This window comes from Haemorhous mexicanus, chromosome 1 (assembly GCF_027477595.1).
Source record: "Haemorhous mexicanus isolate bHaeMex1 chromosome 1, bHaeMex1.pri, whole genome shotgun sequence".
NCBI lineage: Eukaryota > Metazoa > Chordata > Aves > Passeriformes > Fringillidae > Haemorhous > Haemorhous mexicanus.
The window spans coordinates 75,997,514-76,011,365 of NC_082341.1; positions in this window are offsets into that span (position 1 = coordinate 75,997,514).

Below are 13,852 nucleotides of genomic sequence, written 5' to 3' on the forward strand. Positions count from 1 at the left end.
ACAAAATAATGCTGGAGACAATCTCCCACAGAGGGTTACATTTTTCAGTGAAATGTCAAAACAGGCTTCTCATTATGCCAGGTTAAGTAGCCTAAATGCAACCACCATCACACATAAAATGCCTAAAATTTTTAGTCCTTTCATTAAATAACTGTCTTTAGAACAGAATAGTCACACACAGAACAAAGAGTAGTATAGGAAACTTCCACTGGCACATTTCTTATGCATTGATGACAACAGACATTACTGCCTTTTGTTCTACCAAAGGCATTTCAAATACTAGTGGTCTAATTTACAGTAAAAGTCATATTTTAAAGTTACATTTACACTTCATTTCTCACTTGTGTTAAGCAGACAGACAGTGCACATAAGAGTCTGGGTCATGGCATATTGGAGTACTGTTATATTTTATGTTTTGCAACTGATTTTGTAGACAAATGAGAAGTTTCAGATGCAAAAAAAAAAAAAAAAAAAAAAATAGAATGGGGATATCACATTTTTTGCTTCTGCCATGGGAAGATGAATGGGAAACAAAGGAATTCTGGAAGAAGTTTTCAGGAACAGGCATGGATTATATTTTATAGGCACCTGATTTTTTGGTTCTATATGAATCTGTGAATGCATATACATACATATATTAGAAAAAAATTTCCACTTCATCATCTAAAAGGTTTACCAACAGTAACTTTAGGTACCACACGTCATCAAACAGAGATGCCCATCTGAAAGGAAAAAATCCATAGCAGAACACAAGACACATTCATCTAGATGCATACTGGAGGATATAAAATAATCTGATTTCACAGCTTGATTTATGCTGTTTTACTATCCTTTTGTTAGAAGGTATATTTTACACTTTGATTCCATTTCAGTTCATGAATCAAAATTCAAATGAGGAGAGATCTGGCCTGAACTCTACTTAAAAATCACTTCCAAATTTAGGGTTTTTCATCTTCATAAAAATCACACAGGAGCTAAATGCAGAAAAGAATGCTGTGAATATCAACGCTGTTGTGTTCCAAAGAAATCGTGTTGACGTTATTTCTACAGGGGAAGTGAGTGCCTTTGCTTGGAATCAACCCACTGGCTGTCACAGGGCACCCTACAGCACAGGAAATCCAGGAACATGTGCTTCTTTCCTTTTACTACCTACCCCCTATCATCCCCACTCAAAGCAAGGAACCTTTCTCCCACTTCAGAAAAATTCATTAGAATACTTTTTAGAAAAATTTCAGATCACAAGTAAGAGCTGAAAAAGTGACAGTGTTTGTCACAACTCCAATGTCTTTTTCTTGTGCACTGTTTGAGAAGGAAATACATTTTCATAACAGTCCTATAACTTAAAATATGAGCACATTCCTGATTTGTTCATTTTATCATGGAATTTGACACAGCTTCTGTCATAACACATATTAATATACCTTTATCAAGCTTTGAATGAACTCTGTAATTTAAAAAGCATTTGCTTTTAGAGTCAGAATGGCAAGCAATTCTCCCATCACTTCTCACAGGGGAATGACAGGCTGTACAAAGTATGCCTGCAAAAACACAGATCTTGATTTTAGTGGGAGTAAAATAATAACATTGTTCACCGCTTATAGTTCTGTCCTTCATTTTACTTGTGGAGTTATGGGTAGACATTTAGCCCAGACTAGAAACAGTTTACGATCTGCTTGAGCAGTGCAAGGATATCTTTGGAGGAACACAGGATCCCAAAATCATTCTGGGATCATTACAGCCTTCCCTTCCCTCTAGCAGCTGGAGGCAGAATGACCACACCAGCCACTTAATAATGGAAGTAGATTTTTGGCACATAGTAGTGGAAAAAAGGGCGAAAGAGTTTCATGAGTAAAAACAGTGAGAAGAAATTTAGGTCTGGGGTTTTTGTCACTTGAGACTTGCTCTTTCAGCTGTCAAGAAGCAGGCTGCTAGTTGCTAGGGGCGACGATAATAATACTTAGTTCTTATATAATGCTTTTATCCCTAGTTTTTAAAGCTTTCTTACAAAGAAGGTCAGTGTCATTATCACAGTTTCACAGGTAGGAAAAGGCTCTTATTTGTGCACCAGTTCCCCCAGAAACACCCAGCAGGACAATACTGAAGACAAGCAAAAACCTGTTCTTCTCTCCACAGGCCATACTGCTTTGAGGAGCGCTAACAATTTAGACATTAGCTTATGTATCTTCACTGATAAAAGTAAGCAGAAATTTTCCTGGTAATTTGATTTCACTGCCCCACAAATTTCAGACATCTTAAAAGAAGTAAACCTTCCACATGACTGTGAACTGTGAATCAAGGATTATTTCCAAACTAAGTTGCTTTTTGGACAAGTATGTGTTTTGGAGAATAATCCAAGACACTTTCAAGAGGAAAAATTCAGTTGCTTTCCTAGGTTTGCCTTGTGCAAGAAAATGAATGAAAGAGTCTTTTAATTCCAGGTACAAAGGAAAAAAGGATAGATAGAGAAATGTGGAGTAAACCCTAAAGACTGCAGGAATATGCTCAGATTTGAAAAAGAAGTAGCTCTATCCTTAATCTCTCCCTTAAAGCAGATTTCAGTGGTACAGTAGAGGAATATTAGGTTGTAGTACCCAACACCAGCTGGTCTCCACTCCTTCAGAACTGATTGGGTTTTATTCCTAAGGACTCCTTCCACGCCTTTTCATTTGATTTCTTGATGAGATATTATCTTTTGATTGCTGAACAAAAAATAATTTTTCTCCAGCAATTTCAGATTTGTAATTTAATGACAAATCTTTAGGAACAAGCCTGAACAGCACTCGGCAGGGATGCAGAGAGAAAGCAAGACATGAAGAGGCTTTTCAACCCTATCCACTGTGTAAATGAAGGGCTTTGTTTCCACTAATGCTCAAATTAGGATACAGAATGGGCACCAGGCAACACAGCAACATCCAACGGGAACCAGAGTGAGAGCCAAAGAGAGTAAACAGCTTCCCCACCTGCTAATACATATGCTGCCATCTGCAACTTACTGACCAAAGGGGAAGTTTGATCTTTTCCAAAGCAATGCCAGTGTGTTTTCCTCCGTGCCATGGATGAGTGCCTTCAGCCATCCTGCACAACAGTGCCAGAATATTTGTTGTCACTGATGTTCAGCCAACCCTGCACTGTTTTACAGCCAGCTTTTGCACAGCAATAGCAGTAAGGGCCAGATTTCACCCACTGCATTTTTCTTCCCAAGTCATTGACGTGTTGCTGTACTTACCAACACTAAACTCATTGCAAGGTATTATGAGCACTGTAAATTTTAGAGGCAAAAACCCCCACATATTAAAGGTCTTTCTCTTGATTTTATGAAAAGCAATTAAAAATAAAACAAAAATGAGATTTGCATTACATCACTGATATAAACATGTTCCTACTGGGGATGCAATCTGATTTAATTCATTCCTTTATACATTTGCAATTGAGTGAAAGCCTGAGGAAAGAGGTAGCATCTTTATCCAGCTATGTTAGCTGCTCTAATGAAGCCAGACATGCTTTTAGAATCATGAATCCCTTCTCATAAGCGTGCATTTCTGCAGTCTTTAGGGCTTACTGCACATTTCTTTGTCCATCTTTTTTCCTGGAAATTTTTTTTTTACTTTCATACAATAGTCCTACTTGGAGAAGGAGCAAGACAAAAAAGGACTGTTTATATATGAGTTTTTTACTAATTGCTGTGGATCACAGATTTCAAGTTACGCTTTGGGAAACACCAGAATATGTCATAAAAGAAAGACATATATCAGAACGACAGCATGGAAAAGGATAGATGTGTGAGAAGATGAAAGATAATGAAAATTTAGGAGCAAAAATCAAAAACATTTTGGGCATATTTTAAAAGCAAGAGTCACAGAATGCAAATGGACTGATCAAAGGACCAAGAGTGGACTGTCAGAAATATGGTCAGTGGCAAAAAATAGAAATTGGCTAACTAGAAATCTTTTTATGTGACTGCATTAGGCTCTTGGTTTTAGCAATAGGGATAACCACAAAACTAGAAAAGGCTAAATTTGTGAATTGGTATTGTTTATCATTGTATCAACAGCAACTGCTTTCAAACCTCTTTCAACCATCAATCATAAATAAATTTATATAATTTTAATTAAAAATATTATTAATTAAACAAACCACAATTTTTTAAACTAGCTTGTAGTTTTCTTAAGGATTTTGTGTAGCAACTTCAAAATAATTTCAAGTAAAATTTCTTCTAAGAGAGTACTTCATGTTTTGTGACTGTTAGCAGACAATATAGCTCTAGCCTAGAAAACAGTCCAACAAAAATAGGGATTCCAAATTTTTTTTAACCAGCAGTGTATTCAAGATCATATTTTCTCAATATCCTAGTAGGAATATTGTTTTCATTCTTAGTCATGCCTCAAATGCAGCAAAGAAGAAGAAAGTCAAGCCATGTTCCTTTCTGCTCATGCATCACCCATAGTTCTGAAATTAAAACTTCTGAAGTGAAAAATGACACAAAAGGAAGGAGAAGATTTTGTGACATAAAAATAATTGCAAAAAGATAAAGTTTCTTCTGATATCACATAGGTTAAGAAATAACTTGGCCTGTTCTTGAACTATAGAATGCTTAAAATAATTTAAATAAATGAAACAAGAAATGTCATTAAGCCCAAGCAACTTTCCACAGTAAAATTGCAACTTTGAAATTTGAGAAGAACAGAGGATACAAAGTCTAAATACCAGAGCTGGTCTACAACATACTTCTCTTAAGAAACACAGGATATTCGATATAGAAGTATGAATAGGGATATATAGATGGACTATAAGGAAATTCAATATCAAAACGCTGATATTTCTTACACTATAGAATTATCTCCCCAAGAAAAATGTAGGTGCTCATTTTCTCTTCACAGTTAAAACTTACTATGATAAAATCAAATAGTAATTCAGTAGAGAATTATTGTTCTGGGACATAAGGAATGGAAACAGAATGAAGAAGTAAAAAAATATTATCCTTTTACAGAGTATCATTTGCAACATTAAATAATTGTACATAAATTCCTTTTTTTTGAATTGAATAGTATTGAGGTGCAAACCTAGTTCTGCAGAGATTCTCCACTGACAAACTTTTCTATACATCCAAAATACCCCAATTGAGTTGTCTTTACTGGTAATTTTTTTTTTTATTTTTTTTTTTTTTTTTGATAAGAAAAAGGTCTCTATTTCTGAGCACTGGCACATAAGCATAAAGCCTATGGGGCATGGGAATGTGAGACCTACAACCCTGCTGTGATTTTTATGTGTGTATTTTCAAAAAGAAATGTCTATGCTAATACAGCAATATGCTTGAATCAGCCCAGTATGTGTCATTTATAGGTTCTCTTGCACTCCCAAGGAATATTAAAAAAAATATGATGTTTCATTTGCTTTAATTTCAACATTATACAGAAGAAACCACAAGAAAATATTAAATATTTTGATTATGTTTGAAAAACATTAAACATGACATTCAATGTATCAGCTGTTAACAGCACACATTTCTTGTGCTGCTTCTCGGGATGTAATCAAAGAAAAACAAATCACCACTATGTCAGATATGGAAATTTAAATCTCAGTAGCATAAACACATTTCGTACACTACATTCACATATAAATATTATCATTCCCATGCGGATCTTTCCTTTATTCTTTCCCATTTTTTGTATAATATAGCACTGAAATTATTTGCTGTACTGCCATTATCATACTGAGATATGTAGAGAGCAAAAGCATGAAGAAGAAAAAAGAAAGAGTGGTTCATTGTTTTCTGTAGGAAAAACTTAGTGGGCACAGGCTTCTGTTGTTTCTATGCCACTTCCCCTGTCACCAAGAGGGCTACCAAAAATATTACTCACAGACAAACCTGATAACCCTAACAACAAGAAAGGATGGGCTTCTGCATTCAGAGAAATAGCCCCAGGGCTCGCTGCCCTTAATCACAGTCTGTGCTTTGGGGAGGAAGGTGACAATGGTGAAAATAAAGCAAAACCCTAAAAACACACTTAGGAGCATGGACTAGCTCTTCATGGAGTTTCCCACACTGAAAACTGGGGGAAAATTTTCACGATTTTGTTGCTGTTGGCTTATACTGACAACAAAATATTTGAGGCCAAATCCTTTACTTTGAAGCCTATTTCGTGGGGCGTGTTGTAACCCCATCCTGGAAGGTGAGGGTATCTCAGGTTCTTGTTAACTGACCCATTATGGCAGATTAGAGTGAAATAATGACCCTTAATGATCAATGTTGATATATATATATATATATATATATATATATAAAAATATATATATATAAAACTATGCACTTATTTTAGAAGAATTTGTTTGCAATGCAAAGGAGGTACACGACAATTTTGGTTATTATTATCTAAATAATAGATATTTAGATAGATAAATAAAGATGCTACTTAAGAAAATCTATCTGGAAAAGACAAGTTATAACAGTAGAAAGATCTGACCACCCATGGATCCAAGAAGAAAAGTGGATTGTTACAATTTTGATGTTTTTTGGTCAAAATGATGGCTGCAGTCTTGATCCACAGAGGGCAAAAAACTCTAGAGCAACTATGTGCCATAGGACACCACTGAATAAGAATGTGATTTCTACAAAAACTTGTGTTTAAAGAAAAGCAAGTACTCAGAAATTTGTCATTGTCAAATCCACCAATTGAACTACCATATGACTCCATGCTCAGCATATAAAGCTGGATGGAGAGGAAGAGGGAGACACTTGCATTGATGGTGTTTGTGTTCCCAAGCAACTGTCACACATGATGGGACCCTGATCTCCTGGGAATGGCTGAACACCTGCCTGCCCATGGGAAGCAATGAATTAATTCCTTATTTTGCTTTGCTAGTATGCACATCTTCTGCTCTCCCTATTAAATTATCTTCCTCTCGACCCATGAGTTTTCTGCCTCTTACAATTCCTATTCTCTCCCCCATACAGAGGGAAAGGTGATGTAGTGACTTCTGTGGGGTCATTTGACAGCTGGGGTTAAACCACTATGCAGAAAATAATGCAATCAAAGCCTGAAGCACCAACTCTGAGTTAATTTGGATGTATTTATGCTATTTCAATATATTTCTCTCCTTTAACCTAGTCTCTAGTCAAGACTATTTCTTTCCTCTACCCTTCTGCAATATTTCTGAATCTTTTTATTTGACACATGCTTCTTACCAGAATCCACACTCAAATCTGTGATATTGTATCCCAATACAGCTTTCCAGTTGAATGAATATTTAGATAGGCAGACAACTTCAGAAATGCATTGCAGAACCCACTACGCCTGCTGTGCTCCTCAGAGACATTTGGCAGGATATGACATTCCACTCTGCCAGTTCCCCAGCTTCATGGAAAAGGATGCAGTTGCCCTTGGCAGGGCTGCTGTGCCCACCTGGAGCAGCTTGTCTGAAAATGAGGATACAAGCCAAAGCTTGCATGCTACACATGCAAGTTAGGCTAAAGGAACACACGTGACCAATTTAGAGTGTGGTTACATCATGGTCAGAAATCAGAACTCTCAAATCCGAAACGGCTCCTCCACAGTCAGTCTTTATGCCTTCTTTTCTTCTTTTTGTAGAAGAGGGATGTATGCCTTCTCTTCTTCTTTTTGTAGAAAAGGGATATTGTTTTGCATTTGCTACATAAGTTTTATATCCCACTTCTCTTTTCCACAAGTAAGGACAGATTTTTTTATCTTCAGTCTCATAGTAGGACTTAATGATTAGAGATGGAACCTGATATTAGGAGGCATGTATTAACAGAATAAAATAAATATAATACTATATAAATAATAAAATATAAAAACCTAATTGGGATTTTGTTAAATTGTGCTGCATAACTTGTTGACTCTTCTCAAATTAAAAAAAACAAAAAACAAAAAAACAAAAAGAAATTATGAAATCTGCTTTTGTTAAGTGAAGCTACATCTAGATTTTTCTGTAAAATATATCTCCATACTTCTTAGAAAAGAGTCAAATCTCTCTGCATATGCATCATGTGGGCAACTCCCTTCAAATCTTTATTCATTATAGGTTTTGAAAAACTTTCCTGTTAGAGAAGGTAAAACTTAAGTCTCCATTTAGAAGGATAACATCTCCAAGTTCACCAGGAAGAGTGTAGATTTGAGGATGCACCAATACAACTCTTAGTCCTTATTGGTTCAGCAAGAATTCGTCCAGCATCCTGGTGATTTTGTAATGCTGAAAGGATTTGTTGAGTCAACCACTAAAACTGCTAAGCCTATTCTATCATAAATGTTACTGCCAGAACATTTATTCTAGAAGGTCATATGACCTCTATATAACCCTTCACAGCAACTCAATAACTCAATGCATCTATTAAAAAAGAAATCAAAAAAGAAAAAAGCAGTGTCTTGGTTCACAGTCACTGTATGAATACAGATATGGTAAAATCATTGGGTTTTTTTCAAGTTTTTGGAAAATTAAATTACTATTCTTTATATAGCTACTTTACATTATTTGCATATTCTTTTACAAAGATACCAAAATTTTTTGTATCTTATGTCTTAGTAATAATTATAATGCAAACACTGAAACTTGTAGCCTGGTACTCCTGTCCTTTAAACATGTAACAAAATATTCAGAATTTATTATTATAAAACAATAACGGAAACCTACTAAATGAGGACCAGGAAACAAAGGATGGCTGTATAGCTGGAATGTACGGTGGAAGATCATAAGTCTAAATTTGTTATAAGTAGAAGGTTTTTCAACACAAAGAAGTGGGACAAAAATGGGTTAGATTGGTAGAATAACTAAGATTGCTATGGAGATAATTAAGGAAGATCGGATTATCAACAATACCAAATACTGAAATCAGGTTGATTAATCTCTTCATTAGCAGAGAATGAGAGGACATTAACTACTTCAGGGAAAGTGATTTCTAAGGAAGCCACAGCAGAACGCTCATTCAATTTGGACAAATAATTTGCCCCAGGGTAAGAAAACACATCTAAGAATTGTGATGAAGAACAATAGATTTCACACCCCAAAATACTCAGAAGTTCAATGTGAAAGAATTTCATGGTACTATTACACACACAAAGCACCCTGAGCACCACGAGCAAGAGTGAGAAAGGATAATAAAGAACTTTCTCCTGTGTTACTTTGCTTTCTTCTTGACCTTTCTTGTCATGTCCAGAATCAAGATTATAAGCAAGACATTGTTAACAGATAAATTAAGGAAAAAAAAAAGTAGGAGAAAAAGAGGTAAGAAGGAAAGGGGCCAGAGAGAAAAACAGTGCAAGCTCTTTGTATTTTTCTGGGAGATGTAGCTATGGAGGAAAGGTGGGTCAGAAATTAGTCAAAGGAAGACATGCTATTTAATTTGTCTTTTTGAAAGATTTATAAATTAGATTTTGTAGTTCACAGGATATACCCGTGGGAGATTCTGGTAAAAAAAATCTTGCATTACTCTCCAAAGCCTGGTATTTTATGTCAGTATGAAAAACTAAAGCTCATAAAAGCCATATACATTAAATTTATTAACTGTTCATTACTCATTTTTGAACCACAATACAAAACTTAAGGGAAATAATTGCCACCTGATCTCATAATTACTTTAAAGTTACAGAATTTTTATATATAGTTTAATATTTACTTTTAAAAGGCTGGTAAAATTTAGAACTGATGTGCCAAAAAATTCCTTTGGTTTCACCCTCAAGCATGTTCTTTCATGCACTAAGCAAGAGGGTAGCATACAGGAAATTCTGGTTCATTGGTAAAGCACCATGGGAATGTTCTCAGATACTGTGAAAACTTCAATTACTTCTCACAGTTGAGGGGTGCAGTCTTCATTTACTGACATCAATCACAAAACTAAGAGTTTTTTAACTATCATTAATGTTTTTATTGCTAGAAGAAAAAAAATAGCAAAAAAGATGAAAGGAAACCTGCTACACTTCTGAAACCGTGGATAAAAGACTTACTATGTTGCTGCTTCCGCTGTTAAGTAGCACATTAAAGCCAACTAACATAAATATACACAGCAAAACGGGATCTAATTTTCTGGGTTAGTTAGTTAAGTGGCAGCAACTTTACTGATATTTTGTTCAAACTATGACCAGTATTGCTGACAGCTGTATAACTAGATAATGACATCAATGTCATACTTTATTTTTAGGTGTTTTTCTTGACTTAAGATGTTCTGCTCTAATAAAGAAAAAAATGCAAATAGAAAACCACTTTTGTTTGCATTTACAAATTTCTGTTAAGATATATTTTACCATTATACTGACTGGCACAAGTAAGTTCAGGTTTTACAAAACCTGAACTCTTAAGGTTTTTTTAGAAACATATCAATATCTGGGAGCATTTTTGTCATAATAAATACACAGTTTTGAATGTCCCTGTGCATATTAAATTGTCCTCTGCTTTATCTAAAAGTATGAATCTGTCAGAAATATGTTGCTCATGTTTACCAAGATAATGGCTTGTTCTAAACAGCAGTCACTAGTATCATATTTCTCATTAGTACCATATTTCTCATTAGTACCATATTTCTGAGAAAGCAGCGTCCTCTTTCCCATTGTGTCTACCACTGGCAAATGCAGAATGTTTGTTTTACTTTTAAAGAAATAAATTAATTTTTTTGTAAAGCTAGTATAAAAAATATAAAAACATCTGCACTAGCCTTAAAGATAGCATACTAAAAATAAATTTTTAAAAAATTAGCACAATTTATACTGTAGATGCATCTACTGCTAATACAAATACAGCAGAGATCACTATTGTTTCCTTGGGAACAGCGTCTTCTACCACCTTTAATAAAATGTAGGCAAATTTATAAATTAAGAAAATTATTTCAGATTTCTCTATAAAATATATATTTACTGTGAGGGTGATGAGGCACCGGAACAGGTCGCCCAGAGAATTTGTGGATGTCCCATCCCTGGCAGTGTTCAAGGCCAGGTTGGACGGAGCTCTGAGCAACCTGGTCTAGTCAAAGGTGTCCCTGCCCATGCCAGAGGGATTGGAACAAGATGGTTTTAAGATAGGAACAAGATGGGGTTTTTTTTACAGAAATTGCTTATCAGTCTGGAAGAAAGTCAGACTCATGGAGAGCTAAGACATGCTACTAAGAATACTTGCAGAACTTATATTTTATCCCCTAGTGCATATTCATTACAATACAGCATTTAATTTTTATATTGTTTTTCCAAAGGACCTTCTCTACCTTCCCATTTCATATATATCATACCTAGCATCATAAAAGAAGACCTCCTTCATATTTTCTTATACTGTTACTACTTAATATTTGCCACATAAATTATCTGCTGCATACTCTGCAGATAAATCACTGAACACAGAATTTTAAATTGTCTCACTTTTGATTCTCTTAAATGGGTCTGGCATATCAGATACTTTTATTCAAGAATTCTTACAGGGTAGGTACCAATTTTTTAGGCTACCATTGACAAATGATATACTGTGCATATTATGCACTTCTCTATCTATAGCATACTAATTACAGTATACCTCAGCTGCAGGAATCATCTTTCCAAGAGAGTCTGCATAAGCACTAAAAAATACAAGAAAAGAAGACACATTACTGTGGGATGCTGCTGTGAATTGATATGATGTGTCAGGGAGTTACTAGATATTCTGTTTTAATCATTCGGGGGTATAAAATCAAGGGCCTTGGAAAAAAAAAATTAAAAATTCCCTAATCCGAGGATTTTTTTGTGACTTACTTGAAACACTATTTGAAAAAATATGGAATGTGTTCTGAGAGAAGAATCTGAATTTGCCCTTTTTTTAAAGAGATAGTTTAAAAAAATAAGCTTGCTAAACTGTACTCCCTTCAAATCACTCTCTCCATCTCAGGGAACTTAGTTTTGGTTTGGTTTTTGTTGGTTTTCCTTTGAGTAGTACTGATGGAGTTTCAAATATATGAATGAAACATTTCCATTTAACTTACTGTGTCCAACTTCTCTCACATCCCCTCCCCACCCCTGAAAAAGTTTTCTTGGTTATAGCAAGAGGTAGAAGCTACAGATATGACAATTCTCAGCATGTGGAAACATGACTTGGCCTTGGAGCCTGGAAATTTCTCTATTAACTTTTGTTTATATATATGTATGTATGAATGTATGTATGTATGTATGTATGTACGTACGTAGGTATGTATTTATATGCACACACCTATATAAAAGCTGCCATTACCAATCCTTTAGGAGAGAGCTAAGATCTCTGTTCCATTCTGTAAAAGAGCATTTAACTGGTGGGTACCTTCCCAGCAGAGGTGGAGGAAGCTGAGATCTCCCTAAAGTGTATTTTGTGTAGCTCAGCATTCTAGTGCTGTGAAAGGCTTCACACACATTTGTCAGGTTCAGAGCTAGTTGAAGTCTCTATACATGCACTGCACAGTTTATAAATACATACACCTTGTTGGACAGAAGTTTAGAACACAAAAAAAAATAGTTTATAGGAACAGAAGTGCCAGATCCATCCTACTTTCTCTTCACACTCTTCCCCTACTCCCCTTCCAGAGGAGACAGTCCTCTGTGAACTTCCCCAATGTGAGCCCTTCCAATGGGCTACAGTTCTCCACAGACTGCTCCAGCGTGGGTTCCTTACAAAAGGTGAAGTCCTGCAGGATTAGATTTCTTCAGCATCATTCCTCACAGGGTCACAAGTATTGCTGACAAACCTGCTCCAGTATGGGCTCCTTTCCTTCCAAAAGTCCTGCCAGAAGTCTATTCCAGCGTGGCCTTCTCAAGGGGTCATAAACCTCCTTTGGGCATCCACGTACAGTGGTGTGGGACACTCCAGAGGGTGCAGGTGGAAGTCTGCTCACTTGTGTGGATCCATGTGCTACAGGAGAAAGTCTGCCTCACCATGGTGTGCACTCTGGGCTGAGCAGCAGAACCTTTGCTCCAGCTTCTGGAACATCTTCTTTCACATATTTTCACTCCTCCCTTCTCTGGCTGAAATCTTTCCTGAGCAGTAACTCTTCCCTTTTCTTAAATCTGTTTCTGCAGGGGTGTTACCAGCAGCACTAATTGTCTTGGCCATAGCCAATGGTGTGTCCATCTCGGAGCTGGCTCTGTCAGACAGGAGATGGAGCTTCCAGCAGCTTCTTACAGAAACCATCCCTGTAGTCGCCAGTGCTACCAAAACTTGGCCATCCAAACCCAATACAAATCAATGGGTGGCATGTACACACTAGCTAGTGCTGTATAACTCTGATAAATGTAATACTATTTTTGTGCTAATGGATGGAGCTAAAATGCTGTCCATTATCTTTCACTCTGCATATGCAGTGAAAGGATATTACAGGAATTTGGCTTGATGAGAAGGAAACAATAGGCATGAACAAAAGGAAAGGGCTCCTTACTGTTCCTAACACTAGACCACCTTTCACTGAACTGTAATTTGCTATTCTGGCTGTTATGTTTTGAAAGGCTGCTAAAATGTTGTATCTCACAGCAAGTTGGTAGAGAAAAAGAAACCCAAGAGCCTTTTGGTTTGTCTTCTTGCTACAACAGAGTTGTGAACTTTTAGATTTCCAATATGTCAAGAGGCAAAACTTTGAACAGCTATTCAACACTTAGGAATGATTGTAATGATGTTTAATTCCCTCTTACAAAATTGTTACTATGGCAACTACCAGTTCTGATCTGGTGAAGCCAAAACTGCTTTAAACTTTCAAAATATTTCAATAGTATGTCTGCTTTTTTGTTTTTTAAATTGATGAAGTCTAATGAATTTAGACTTCACATATTTCAAAATGTATGAATAATAAGAGCACAACGTTATGTGGACATAATAAAAAGGCAAGTAATAACTTGGGACAGAAACATTGCAATATCCTCTGATAAGA